The sequence below is a fragment of the Colius striatus genome, chromosome 1 (assembly GCF_028858725.1).
Source record: "Colius striatus isolate bColStr4 chromosome 1, bColStr4.1.hap1, whole genome shotgun sequence".
Taxonomy (NCBI): domain Eukaryota; kingdom Metazoa; phylum Chordata; class Aves; order Coliiformes; family Coliidae; genus Colius; species Colius striatus.
This window is the reverse complement of record NC_084759.1, coordinates 67181973-67197036: the sequence shown is the minus strand read 5'-3', so window position 1 is coordinate 67197036 and position 15064 is coordinate 67181973. Positions and strand designations below refer to the sequence as shown.

General features: G+C 41.9%; 1 protein-coding gene across 5 annotated transcripts in view; it reads left to right on the top strand.

Moving 5' to 3' along the window:
- The first annotated feature begins 2517 nt into the window (after window positions 1-2517).
- UBE3A (ubiquitin protein ligase E3A) overlaps window positions 2518-15064 on the top strand; it is a 56428-nt gene continuing 43881 nt past the window's right edge. For 2 of the 5 annotated variants that reach the window (XM_061998062.1, XM_061998034.1), the window contains exons 1-3: window positions 2549-2992; window positions 6900-6989; window positions 12390-12457. The gene's annotated coding sequence lies outside the window, so the exon portion shown is untranslated. The other 3 variants (XM_061998071.1, XM_061998053.1, XM_061998044.1) reach the window with 2 other exon arrangements.

Genomic DNA, 15064 nt, shown 5'->3' with positions numbered 1-15064 from the left:
GTAACAGTAACAATGCAGTTTAAGACCATTGGTCTTACCAGTTATTACTCTGTAACATCCACAACAGGTCTTCCAAAATTGTGCTAAAAACTGCAACATATTAATGTCTTCTTCAGATCTTAAACATATGTTTCCTGGCTCAGAACACACACTTGGCTTCAGTATCATGCTTTTGAGAATTTATGTTTTTAACAGCTTATTCTAACATTTAAGAACTTCTCATGCTCTTAGGTTACAATTTTAAAAAATTGTATCTAGCAATAGGACAAGGGGTAATGGGATGAAGCTGAACACAAAAAATTCCATTTAAACAGAAGAAAAAACTATTTCACTGTGAGGGTAAGGGAGTCCTGGCACAGGCTGCCCAGGGAGGGTGTGGAGTCTCCTTCCTTGGAGGTCTCCAAGACCTGCCTGGACACGTTCCTATGCGACCTAATCTAGGTGAACCTGCTTCTGCAGGTGGGTTGGACTAGGTGATCTCTAAAGGTCCCTTCCAACCCTACCATTCTATGATTCTGTGAAAAGAAAAAGTACACTCTTTGCCAGGGTAGAACCACCTCTATTTAACTTCCTTTATTAAGGGATAATATCAACAACATTCAGATCTGTTTCCCTTTTTTCTTTCTACTTTCTCCCCGCCCCCACCTCTATTCTTGCACTTCAAGTATTTAAAGCCTTTAAAAAGTCAAAACCCCCAAAAAGCCAAATTTTGCATGCATCATCCAATTTGAAATTATTTGATCAACCTGCTTTCAACACTGACCTGCCAAAACGCAAATTTTAGACATGTTTTTAAAATAGTTCAAAAAGCATACTTGCAAAGCATGGGCCTGGGTGTAGTAGAGCAGGGAAAGAAATAATCCAAGAGGCAATGGAAAAATTATATGTAAAGGTAGACAAGCAAGCCAGGCTTCAGGCAGGGCTGTGCAGGACCACACAGTTCCTTGACCACCCTTCAGTCTGCCTCATGTCTGGGCCTCACTGCTCCCTGACCCTCCCAGCCTCACCAGCCAGTTCCCTGGTTCCTCAGAGGTTTGGGTTTGAGTAATGTCACAGTTTTTGTGACCTCAACTTACACTGTGGCGGCCCTCTGCCCACTTCTGCCTGCTACAGAGGGCTGTGACAGCAAGGCCCACCCTGCACCTCACGCAAGCCAGCTGCCTGGCCCCTGTTCACTCTGTCCTCATCTCCCTGGCCTGCTGAGGGGCCCTACAAGGTTGGGGTGGCCAAGCTAGGTGCTGCTCATCCTCACATGCCTCATCCAGCTGCAGCAGCAGCAGATGGCTCCAGCACTGGCTCTCCTCCAGAGGTCAGCGGCCGTTCCCCTTCCTGTGCTCCCTCCCTGCCTCCCGATGACCAATCCCGGCATGCTGCCCAGATGAAACTTGATAAACCCCAGGCAGACTGCTGCAGGGCTCCTGGACAGGCCTGACATTGTGAGGGCCTCGTTGAGGGGCAAGGAGGTGGTGATGGCTGCTTTCTTCACCCCCAGCAGCAATGGCCCCTTGCTGTGCCACCAGCTCAGGCTGCTTGCATACCTCCATGGCTGTATGCCTGCCTGCCTGCATCTGTGAGCAGGGAGAGTGTGTGTGTACATGTGAAAGTGTGCATGTATTTGCATGTGCATGTACATGTGTACATGTGTACATGTGCACCAGCTGCGTATCAATGTGCACACACATATATGTGCATATGTATACATACACGTAAACATCCAGAGATGAGCAACAAAGGTAGCGAAGGGTCTAGAGAACAAATCTTAAGCAGTGACTGAGGAAACAGGGGTTGTTTAGTCTGGAGGAAGCCGAGGGGAGACATGACCACTCTCTGCAACTACCTGAAAAGAGGCTGTAGCAAGGTGGGGGTCAGTCTCTTCTCCCAAGTAATGAACAACAGGGCAGATGGAAATGGCCTCAAGTTGCACCAGGGGAGATTTAGATTGGATATTAGGATAAGCATCTTCACTGAACAAGTCATCGGGCAATTGTACAGGCTGCCCTGTGAGCTGCTAGGAGCCCCCATCCCTAGAGATATTTAAAAAATATGTAACTAGATGGTTTAGTGGTGGGCTTGGCAGAGATTCGTGGTTGGACTCTAGGTCTTTTCCAACCAAACGATTCTACGATTCCAAGAGCACACACATGCACGCCTCCACATACACGTCTCCGTATCTGTGCTCACGCGTATGTGCCCTGGTACGTACATCTGTGTGCATACCAGTCAATGCGCACACTTGTACGTGCATGGGCACAACACCCGTTCGGCCCCAGTCTCGCCGCCACCAGCCGCGCCTCCCCACCCCCCCCCCCCCCGACTACTTGTGGGCCTTCCGACCCCGAGCCCCGCCCCGCCCCGCCCGTCGCGTCCAAAGGGAGGGAGCCCTCGCCCCCCCACTGTGGAGACATTGCCCTCTTCAAACATGGCGACTCCCCCCCTCAGGCGCGCTAACACGCAGGCGCCGGCTCGCCTCCCTTCCGCCTGGCGCCGCGAGTGAAAAAGACAGGAAGGAACCGGGCCGGGAACTCTATGGTTCTGCGCGGTGGGTAGCGTGGCGCAACCGCCTCGTCCGCCTGCCCCCGCCCGCGTTGCACGCCGGGACACAACGAGTCCTCCTTCCTGCCCCCCCCCACCCCACCCCCGCCCGTCAGGAGCCCTCCGAGCTTGCGCCGCGCCGATATCCGCGTTGCTCCCAAGATGGTGGCGTGGGGCTCGGGCTGAGAGCGACCGAGCGAGTCCCTGAGAGGAGGCGCCCCGCAGGCCCTGCCCGCCCTCTCGCCCCTGCGCGCTGCGCCGCCGGCCTCGCCAGGCCGCTCGCCTCTCACTTCCCCGCCCCGCCAGGCCGCGGCCCCGTCTCCCCCGTCCCGACGGGCTCCACCGGCAGCAGCGACGGCGGCTCCCCGCCTGCGGCCCGGCCCTGAGCGCAGCGCTGCCCCCGCATGAGCCCGGGCGGCGGCGGCGGGAGTGACTGGGAACAGCAGGCCGCGGCGCTCAGGTCGGTAGGCGCGGGGGAGGGCCAGGAGCGGGGATGGCACTCGTCTCACGCCGGCCCTGAAGGGGAGGGAGGCGGCCCTGCCCGCTTTCCTCAGCTGGGGAGACCCCGCGCCCCGGGGGGGGGAAGGCGGGCGGGAGGTGCCGGCGGCACGACCGTATGGCCTCGGTGATCCGTGGGGCACACGGGTGCGGGGCCCTCTCAAGCAGCGGGAAGGGCAGGCGAGTCCCTCCGGGCTTCAGCCCACCCCCCGCAGAGACCGGGCTCACTGGGCGACCTTGGGTGAACCTAACCTACACCTGCCTCAGTTTACCGGCTTAGCCGAGCGGAGCTGTGGCGGAGCCGGTTTCGCGGGGCTGCTGTCGGTGTGGGGTGTCCCACTGCCTTTGGCATGGCCAGGTCTGGTAGTCGGGCAGGAACGGGTGTGTGAAGTACAGCGCAGGTGCTTTACTAGTGTGCAAGGCCTGCTTAACGAAGTAGATATGATCACTTCTTCGTGTTACCTTCTGTCCAGTCGGGAGATTTTGATCTGCTAACCTGTGAACGGGCTACTTTGCTGATAGATGTGATCTGTCACTCCTGACTGCAGAAGGTTGTGCGTTTCAGTTTTTGAGCATACCTGCAGTATTTCTTTTAAAAAAACTCCGTGGGTTGTTACGGTTCACAGCCAGTTTGTAAATCAGATGTCTAAGGTGATGTGATGTGATAATTGAGAAATTGCTGCTACTTAGGAAATATGACATGTTCCACTACTCTCCATTTAAATAGTTAGAACCTGTAATCTATGGTCTTTTAGTTGTGCTTTTTTCTTCTTCTTCTGGTTAATGGAAATATTTGTTTATGTTTCTCTCTTCATAAGCAATGTTCTAATTCTAGGACAAGGCCCGTGTCTTGCACATCACTTCAGGGACAGTTTCTCTGTGTCTGTTTGCAAACTTCCCTGCCTCAGAAGGAGTCTGTGTAAACCTGAGGCTCCGTAAGAATCAGCTTGTCAGATTAGTTTTGCTGTGCCTCCTGCCTGTCCGCCAAAAAGTTTCTCAGTGGAGAATTTTACCTGATTTTAACTTTGATTTCCTAATGAAGAAAGACCTATGTGATTTGTCATATCAATTTATGTCTTTTTTTAAAATTTTGACTGGTTTGAGATATATAATATTAAGTTCCCAATTCATACAAATTGTATCTGGTTAAGGATAATTGTATCCAGTCCCTGCTAAGGGAGAAATTACGCTCTGAGTTTAACTGTGTTGTTAAGACATCTATGACTGGATGGGAGAATAATGTAGGTGGTGAGACATATCCTTTGTAGAGAATGAAAACTGCTGGAAAATCGACTTTTGAGTTCTCACAAACTGCTTAGTTTGGATGGTAACATTAAAAACTCTGTACCCTTTCATCTCAGAAACAGTTGAAAGTACTTTTTTTTTAAACTTGAAAATACTCTGGCACCCCAAGTTTAATGAATGTCAGTTCAATACAGGCAAACCTTGGAATAAAAGTTAGACCACTGCTTAGGTTTACAGCAGGTCTCAGGTCTGAAAAATAGCTTTTTAATTGAAACAGTTTTTGTGCAATAGTATTGATACTTATTGTCTCTTTCATGAATAACTTCCATTCCACACTAAAATGTTTGCGTCTTTCATACTGGAATTAACAAGTTATTTTTCTGTTTACCAGAGTTGTTTACTGTTTCTCCTTACTGGAGTATTCCAAGTGTCTCCCAAGAATTTAGAAATGAAAGCACCAAGCTTGCAGCAAGCATGGCAAAATAAATGGTTTGATTTGTTTGATGTTTTTTAGGGATATGATTGTGTGACTGTAAACATTTTTTTGGAAAGAAAGGCAGACAAGAAAAAGCAGAAGCGTGTAACTTTTTCACAGCATTGTGTTTCAAAGCCCATATCTCTCGGTATAGGTCAGAACTCTTAATATTTTGTGGATTTGAGCAGGTTTTAATAGCAAACAAAACTTTCAGTCTGTTTTTCAGTTGCTGCTGTTGCTTAAAGATGTGCAAATGATGATTCTTCTGTGAATGGAATTTAAAATTGTGTATATGTTAAATAGATCCAGAGATACTCTCAGCTTGTTAGAGCACCTTGAGATTGTCACTGTTGTAATCGACTTGAGAAAACGGAACAAGTTCTCATTCTTTTCATTTAACTTCTTTGGAAATATGAAATGGAGAGACAACCTGCTTTGGAAATATGAAATTACTTATTTACCCCAGTATGAAATCATGTTTATTTCGTTATGAGTATGCACACATTTTGCATAAACAGTTAGTGTAGTACATTATATGGTATCATGAAACAAATTTAGTGTTTACATTTTCATAAGTCATCTTAGTATTTACTATGCAGGAAAGATGTTTTTTTAATATATGGAAAATGCTTTTTTAATTATAATTTTTCCCTCTCCTTCTTTTGGTTTCAGTTTACTTAGTGACGGTCCAGAGAGAATTCATCTCTTCTTAATTGCAGGAAATGTCTTTCTCCTTCCCCACACCAGTGTATTCATACACTGGAAGATAAAGGACACTAATTCTTAAAAATAGAACATGCAGTTGAGGGACAAAGGGAGAGAATTCCTAAAGTATGTAGGCAATATATGCCATTTCCAGTGTCAGTCTTTGTTTCTGGTACTGTGGGTCAAGTCTTCACTTTATTGTTACTGATAATGATTTTTAAACAAAGGAGTTACAGTTTTCAGCTCTTTTCTGAGGTATCATAAGGTAGCTATGAGTTTTAGAGAACCTGTGTTGAAAAGTTTTTTGTTGTTAATCAAATGCCAATTTGTACATGGAAAGAGAGGGGTAATACCTTTGATATCAGGGTCTGTAACAAATAATTTGGAATGATTTTTATTTAAAAAAATAAATAAATCTCCTTTCCCCACCCCATCCTAGAGAGTCACAGAATCACAGAATGGTCAGGGTTAGAAGGGACCTCTAGAGATCATCCAGTCCAACCCCCTGCAGAAGCAGGTCCATCTAGATCAGGTCGCACAGGAATGCGTCCAGGCGGGTTTTGAAAACCTCCAGAGAAGGAGACTCCACACCCTCCCTGGGCAGCCTGTGCCAGGGCTCCCTCACCCTCCCAGGAAAGAATTTTTTCTTCTAAGTGGAACTTTTTGTGTTCCAGCTTATGTCTGTTACTCCTAGTCCTATCATTGGTCACTACAGAAAAAAGTGTCGCCCTGTAAGCCCCACTAAATAGTTGGTTCCGAGAGATAACAGCAGTGAGCAAATCACATGTTGGAAGTGACTTTTGTCACTTTAAATACTTTGACCTTAACATTTGCTGCATTAACTTCCTGTACTTACAGGCAGTGCCTGACAGGCTGATATGGATGTATTGCCCATGAGTAAAAGTTGGGGAAAAAGATTTGTATGATTAGTAATGTGTAACATCTGTCTGGTTGATTAACAAAAAGTCAGCAAATACAGTTTAAAGGAAATATTTTCCAATGGAGCAACATTTCAGTAGCTATACCAGCTGGTGAGACCTTTCTTCAGGAAAATAACCTCGTATGAGAAATATTAGAAAGAGAAATAATGTTAAGTTTCAGGATTCATGCTTGGTGATGCAACACATGACCAAGTAGCATTTTAAATTGCTATTTTTGTATAGTTCCACCTTCTTGTGGCTAGGAGTGACAGAACTTATTGACAATGTAACTTCCTGGTTGCAAAATTACATTACAAATTAAATACTACCATAGTGTTCTGTCTCACAAATACTCTTATGAATGAATCTCTTAAAGGAAGCATTAACAACTTCTTACTTTTAATAGGTTGAGCCTGCTTCTCTGTATTATGCAAACTGCTGAATGGAGTAAGGGGATGGAAGTCAGTCTTTACCGATACTCTTTCCATTGCCATCTTGCATGGTTCTTTACCCATGTTTTACAGAGTGGTGAAGAATTAGGAGAAGCTGCAGTTGTTCAGCTGAGTGGAACTAAATGGGTGGCTTCCCTCTGGACCCTCACTTCACTGCCTTAGGTAAGAGGGGTGACCTGCTTATTTTGAAGCATTTCCTTAGAACAGAGATATATGTGCTTTAAGAGAAATTTACAGTTAGTGAAGCAAAGATTTGGACTCTTCCCTTTATTGTTTTTATTGTAATCCAGTGGCTTGAAAAGGATGTTCACAGCATGTAACTGTTCAAGACTTTCCATCCATTCAAATAGCTTCAAAAACACGCTCTGTATTCACATACTTTAACCTTTGAGAATCATGTTTACTTTGTGTAGTATGTGAACAGTGGGAGTATCCCAGAGGTGAATTACAGTGGTGATGGTTTAGCAGAGACTTGAACTGATATACCAGTTGACTGCTTGGTACAGTGAATAGTACTTTCGTTCATAGAATCATACAATAGTTTGGGTTGGAACGGACCTTTAAAAGTCACGTAGTCCAACATCCCTTGGTGACCAGACATTTTCAACTACATCAGGTTGCTCAGAGCCCCATCCAACCTGACTTTGAGTGTTTCCAGGGGTAGGGCACATGCCACCTCTGGGCAACTGGCAAACTGTTCCAGTGTTTCACCACTCTTGCCCTTATATCTAGTCTGAATGTACCTTCTGTTAGTTTAAAACCATTGCCCCTCATCCTGTTGCTACGGGCCCTGCTAAAAAGTTTGTGTCTTCCTTATAAGCCTCTTTAAGCAATAAGATCTCCCCAGAGCCGCCTCTTCATCAGGCTGAACGACCCCAATTCTCAACCTGTCCTCATCAATGAAATGTTCCCTCCCTCTGATCGTTTTTGTGCCTCTCCTCTAGACTCACTCCAACAGATCCGTGTCTTTCCTGTGCCAAGGACTCCCAAGTGGGGTCTCACCAGAGCAGAATAGAGGGGAAGAATCACCTCCCTTGACCTGCTGGCCATGCTGCTTTTGATGTAGCTCACAATACAGTTGGCATTTTGGACTGTGCACATTGCTGGCTCATGTCAAGCTTTTCATCCACTAGTACCCCAAGTCCTCCACAGGGCTGCTCTTAATCCGTTCATCCTCCAGCCTGTATTGATACTGGGAGTTGCCCCAACCCAGATGCAGGAGCTTGTACTTGTCCTTGTAACCTCATGAGGTTCATGTGGGCCCACTTCTTTATTCTGTCCATATCCTTCCAGATGGCATCCTGTCCTTCAGGAATGTCAGTTGTACCACTCAGCTTGGTGTCGTCTGCAAACTTGCTGAAAGTGCACCCAATCCCACTGTCTGTGGGACAGTGATGAAGATACTAAACACTACTGGTCCCAGTACCTCTGAGGGAACACCACTTGTCATTGATCTCCATCTGGACTTTGAGCTGTAGACTCTTACCCTCTGGGTGTGACCATCCAATTGGTTCCTCGTCTACCAAAGTTGGACCGCTGAATCCATATCTCACCAATTTAGAGAGAAGAATGATGTGGGGGACTGTGTCAAAAGCCTTACAGATAGCATAGTTCTTCCTTTGTCCACTGATGTAGTCACTCCATCATAGAAGGTCACTGGGTTGATCAGACAAGACTTGGCCTTGATGAAGCCATGCTAAGTTTCTCAAATTACCTCTCTATTTTCCATGAGCCTTCACAATCCTTGTATGACATAATTTCAAAGCTGTGACCCAAGTAACTAAACAGGACAAAGTATATGAAAAAATGTAAGGTAGAACATCTTAATTGGAAACCCAGTGGAAATTTCATCTTCATGGAGCCTTGCACCAACCAGTGGGATCACAAGCAGAAAATCACGGAACCTGTATTTGGGTTTGATGACTGCTGCATAGCTGTCTGGCAGTAATTAGTCCACATGGTTTGATTTTCGTTCTGGTGTCCTGTGAGGACTGTAGCAGGACTTCTGCAGTTTTGACTGAACTAGAGTTCTAAGGGTAAAGCTAGTTCTTCATCTCTCCTTAATAGAGGAGACCGCACACTTTACTCCCTTTAGTGGACTTGTTTTTGGACTTGATAGTTCCTTGATAATCGTTGCGCCAAAGAAATTGCTGAAACAACAAGATGGGAATGACAAATAAACACCCTCTGTCCTTTACTTTTAGGGACTGTGTACAAGGGAGGCACAAGAGCTATCTATAACATGTTGCCAAGCTTGTGCGGCGCTGAGAGATGCCAGACTTGTCCAGGCAGCCAGACTCTGGCATTGCTTGTGTACTCCTGCTCTGGTATGCTCAGTGGCACCCAGGTTGAAGCAGCTGCAATTCAGGAGGCTTTGGCTGTTAGGTGGTGGAGTGGCTCTTAAAGGAGCTGAACTTCTTAAATAGGCTGCAGGTCAAAATACTTCAGGAATTGCTGCCATAGTCATAGATGAGTTTTTCTTTTGCATTATGGTTAGTTCCATGTTTGAACTGAATGCTTAAAGTATTTTGGTTTTACTGTATTTTTTGTTTTCTTAAAAGGTATCCAAAACTTATACAGGGCTAGATAATACTGAAGAGATCTTCTAATTCCCATAGATATTTTCATCTTTCTCACTTGTATAGCCATATTCAGATAATTACTTTTTATTTTATAGTGAAAACTCACACCCAAAGTCTTGCTACTTAATATTATGATTTAATATGTCTATATACCCTATTTTAAAGTCCAAGGTATACTGACATACACTGGCAGGAGCAGCACCTAGATGTGTTTCAGCTGTTACAGCCAAACTTGCTTATTGTGGACTCTAGAAGTGTATACTTACAGTCCGTGCAGCCTGTGAGTCCTGTCCAAGTTTGAGAACACAGGGACTGGTAAGGGCATGCAGCACTTCTGTGAAATAGTGGTATTTCTTGGTTGCAAAGGTTGAGCCCTTTCCATTGTAAGCTGGTGATAGATATACCACTTGCATGTTTCCTGTGAATTGAATATTTTATTGAACAAAGGATGGTTACTTGTTTTTTATTTGACTAATGTTGTATTAAGAAAGTCAGTCATGGAAGAGTGTGAGGGAATCTATAATACTAGGTAAAATACCTACCATTTTCTTTAGGCTAGTGCACTCAGAAATTTTTCTTCTGCTTGTCTTGTGGACAGTTGTTGCAAAAAAACCTCAAACCAAACAAGACCAAAAAAAGTGGAAAACATCATTTAAGCACCTAGGATTTCATGATGTCCTTCCTCAAGCTAGATGTGAGAGTTGCAAAGTATTTTTCACAATTTATGATTAATTTCCTAAGTATTTTGCAATTCTGGAACCTACAGTTTGATTTATTCAGTAACTTGCCATCTTTGTTAACATTGTGCCTTGAAGTTCTTTTTCTTACTGAAAATGCATGACAATTTTAAACAAGCACGTCTGCTTCTGGTCATGTGAGATCAAGATTTCTTTATGTTGAGTGGAACAATAGTGTTAGCCATGCTTTTAGACACATTTGCTTTTTTTTAGGCAAATATAGCTTAGTGGTAATTAATTAACTGTACTAAAGGTCAATGTTAAAGCATATCTAACTTCATTAAATTATTTTTATTCCTTTTAGACAAGCATTAGAGGTTCTGTATTTCATTTTGTTGGTGATCATGTAGGTTTTGAGCAAATCTTTTTTTAGTAGACTGCTGAACTCTAGTTCTGCCTTGGGGATAGCTGGTGAGAGGAGACTGAAAAAAGAGAAGTCCGGGAGCTTCAGCTTTGTGCTGTTGGGCTTGCTCTAATGCTCCTTGCTATGTATTATTAAGCAAATCTCCTATCTCCATCTCCTCTACCATTGTCTTGTTTCTTCTGTAAACTGTACTGTCTTAAACATATCTTTAGTTGTATTGAATTCCTTTGTTTTCTTTTCTCCTATTGCTGGACAATAATCACAAAGATCCCTGATGGATGTATTTGTGATATTTTTTCATGCTCCACTTTGTGCTCTGCTCGTACTCTGTGCATGCTGCAAGTTGGTGCTTTGGACTCCAGAGGACAGTTAGTGTGTTTTATATAGATGACATTGCTCTGTGTGTGTGCTTAAAGAAATATATACATTGGAGTTTAGGCTGGAAATCCTGTGATGCAAAGTGTGAAATTATTGGTCACGTTTGTCAGAATACTTTTAAATGAGTTTGCATAATGACATTACCATGAATGAAGAATTATTCTTCAATAGAATGTAAGGTAGATGTTCTGGATTTCTGCTGTTCATACAAAGTGGAACCTCTTAAGAGGAAAATCATGAAGTTGCTGTCTTGTTCAGATAAATTTATTGTTTTTCTGAGTAGTAATAAAGTTGTATTGACACAGTTGCATGACAATAACTCATTATTCCTAATTGTACAGAAATCCACATAATTATGATAATTGTTTGTTGAAATGGCAATCTTGTTTTATGTACCAGGTAGGGTGCCCCATTTAACTTTTTTCTTTCAATAAAAAAGAGCGCATAAACTGTTAATGCTGTAGAGCTGTACTGGCTGTGTCAGTCTAAAATTATTCCGTTTCATGTCTGTGATAAAGCATTGACTTTTGATATTGGATGGGTTCTCTGGGTTGCTATCGTTAAGATAAACCTTAGTATACTCTTAAGGTAACCAGATGAGAGTTTCCTTCGTGGGAACTCTGATCTGTATCAGAGATCAGCTTAAGTCAGCTGTGTTAGATTTGTTTGTTCTTAATAGGGTTTTAGAATCAAGAAATCGAATGTTAAATCTGCATGGTACTGAAAATGGGATAGTCTTTGCAAATTAGGAACTTTTTGGAAAGTAATTGCAAGATTTCTTTAGTTACATGGCCATTTCTGTCACTCTTTTTCCTGAAATTGATTGTGCTTTCAGGTGTTAGCTGAAAATGTTTAGAGTACATTATAGTCATGCATCTCTTTAATCTGTTTGATTATGACTTCCCTGAAAACGAACAGTTTATAGAAGAGATTATGGAGCACCATCAGTTTTGTGCAGTTGTATCTGTGACTTCTTTTGAATGCTGCCTTTTTGTTTTGTTTTGTTTTCCTTATTATAAATACCACTTAATAAAATAAAAGGGAGGAGTTACAAGGCAGGGAGGAAACCTTGCCAAAATTTTCCAGAATGAGGAAACGGATCTTCGTAATGAACTGGATGAATGGAATTGTAAAACTCACGTTACATCACTACAGAGAAAATAATAGGGAACAGTGTGTATGGACTTTCTGCTTCTGTAGTTTCCCTAACATAGCAAGTATTTTCTATTGTGGTTTTTTACGGGAAGTATGGTTTTTTTGGAGAAGCCACATGATTTAGTTTTAGGTAGTCCTTCAGGGAGCAGGGAGTTGGATTTGATGATCCTTACTGGGTCCCTTCCAACTTGAGGTAATTTATGATTCTAAATATATGTTTCCTTTAGTTGTGAACTTGTGACTAATTGGATAGCTATTCTTGAGTATATTGTTTTGAAGTTGTATCAAGTTTCAGATTGGTATGGAGCATAGTGCAAGAACTGAAATGTAATGTTTTGCATTATAGGTACAAGAACTGTAGAAGTCCATTTTAGAATTTGAAAGAACACGTTTCTGCAGCTCTGGAAAGATATGGTATGTTTATGTTTTTACTTGTATTGTGTGTATGCTAATAATTGTACTAAATAATTATACTTTGGTTAAAAAAGTTAAAAAATAAAAAAAAGTTAAAAATAAATTCAGGAAGAAACACACATTCATTTTTCCCACTTTTTGACTGTGACGTCTATTACTTAGGCATAGTTCTCTAGAAAACTGAGTTACTCGGATTTTTCTTGGAAAAAAATAAAATACTGATGATACAACACTGATGAGTTCCATTCCAATTTATTTTACAAGCTCAGCATCATGCTGCTGCCATCCATCTATTTTTGCGTGGATTGTGTAAGAATTAGTGTTTTGGGTTTTTTTTGTTCCTTATTGCTAAGTATATTTATAGTGAGACTTACACAATTTTTAGGTATGACTTGAAAAGTAAGTTCAAAACTATTAGAAAACGTAAGCAAACATCAGCATAAGTCCAATTTTCAAATTGGAATGTTAGGAAATGCAGAAGCATAACCTGCATTAGCAATGGTAATATGAGCCCATGACATGATGTTTCTTTCTGTCTAGGCTCTTAAGTGTCCAGACAATATGTACAGGTGTTATGGCGAGGTTGGAACCTTAACTTACAGTTATTTTATTTCTCATTTTCTAACCTTATTCCGGTGTAGTCCTGTGGAGATACCTGATGGTACAGAATAATTGCACAGCTCTGAAGCGTCTTCTAAGTTCTGTATTTCTTCAACTTGGTACCTAAAGAATTTCTGAAACTTTTTGCATTGCTACATTCAGAAAAACAATTCTTGTTTGTTTTTCTACCTTATTAAATAGGTCCATTAATGCATATATAAATTTGTTACTTCAACATGTGTGCTTTCTTTAACCACTTAAAATGTGGAGAACAACTCGATGACTGCTGATAGGAGTTTTATATGCTGTGGGTTTATGTCTAGATTTCTCTTTTGAAGATAACATAGGAACATAATAAAAGATTTAAAATTTTAACCTTGCAGAAGGGTTGTTGGATATCTTTTTTTCTTTTTAAAATCATTTTGTAGGAAACTATAGGCAGGAGCTAAAATGATTAATTGTAAACTGAAACTTTGACTACAGTATATGCTAATAAAAAAGCCTGTAAATCTCTTAAAGCTATAATGTTGCATTATCACAATCCAGATGTTCCTGAGAGAATTGTATAGATTGGTCCTTTACTCTAGCAGGCATCTGGCAGGTAGTGTATATTCATTTCTGCACCCACAGCACCACTGGGACCACCCACCTGCTTCTTGCTCTCAAGTTTCAATACCAGTTGTGTGGATGATGGCTATCCTTCAAACCTAAGCCAGTGTTTCTCTATTGCCATTATTTCTGCTGACTGCTTTTTTTCTGAATGTTTAACTGCTTGACACCGTATGTATGCACAGAGTCTTTGTAATGGTTTGCGCCTCATAAATTAATAAAGAATTCCCATCTAGTCCCCCACAAGCTGTAAGTATTGAATACTAATGGAATGTCAGAAAAGCTGAATGTTATGCTACAGAATTACATGCTTGTTTGATCATTGTAAACTATATATATATAAACAAACATGCTGGCGACACTGAAGAACAGTAAGGTGTTTTAAGTGGAAGACTGCATGAAAGATGGGTGGCAAAAGAAAGCAAAATAACAAAGCATATTCAAAGAGCAAATTGAATAGAAGTTTTAACGTTAAAGCCACAGTGAAGCTGTAAAACTTACCTGTTTGGAAAATAACTGAACTTGATACCTAGCCAGTAAAAGGAGAGCTACTAAATGAAATTTAAATAGATGATTAGATTTCACACTGTGATGTCGGAGGGGCTTTTAATTCATAACCACCTATCATTTTGGAGGGAGCTTGAAGTAGCAGATGTAACTGAGGAATAAACAAGTGGTTCTGCCCCTCCAAAAGTGTGCATATTGAAAGAAAAATCACCTGTGGTCTAAGTGAAAAATGCAGAAGCTAAAGACAATTTCAGGTCTCTCCCTCTTTTATACAAAGCTAAATAATGTATATCTATGATCTTACTGAAATGTCAAACCAAAAACAAATGTTGGAGGGAAAATCTAGTGTCCAGAGTTGCAGGGGCAATTGTAGAAAACTAAAATAACACACAGGCCTTGATCTTGGGGATGAGGGGAGAAAATAGAAGACAAACACAGGACCTTTTTCCCTTCCTGTGTGGTTTATGGAGTATTGACATCAAGGCAAAGTAAGTGTACAGACATTATAGAATAAAGCCTTTATAGAAATCTATGGTTGATCTCTGTATTGAAATGCACCAAACTCCACTTTAATAAAACTTGGGAACTTGTGTTTCTACTGAAGTCTGAATTCCAGAATAGTACCAGTTTTAATTTGATGATGGCAGCAAATTCAGGTCCCCACCTCAGATACTTTATTCCAGTAGTAATTGTACTTACTGTCCTGCATGCCTATGTTCCTACTCGAATTTGAATTTGTCAGCATTCACTTTCTAGTCATGTGGGGGGTTTGCATGCTTTCTCTTAATTATAAGATCTTTTTTTACATATTCTTTCTGTGCTAAGAGAGGACTTGGCTTCTTCCAGTTTCCATACTGATTAGCTTGGTTACCTTAGAACTCATTTAATTTT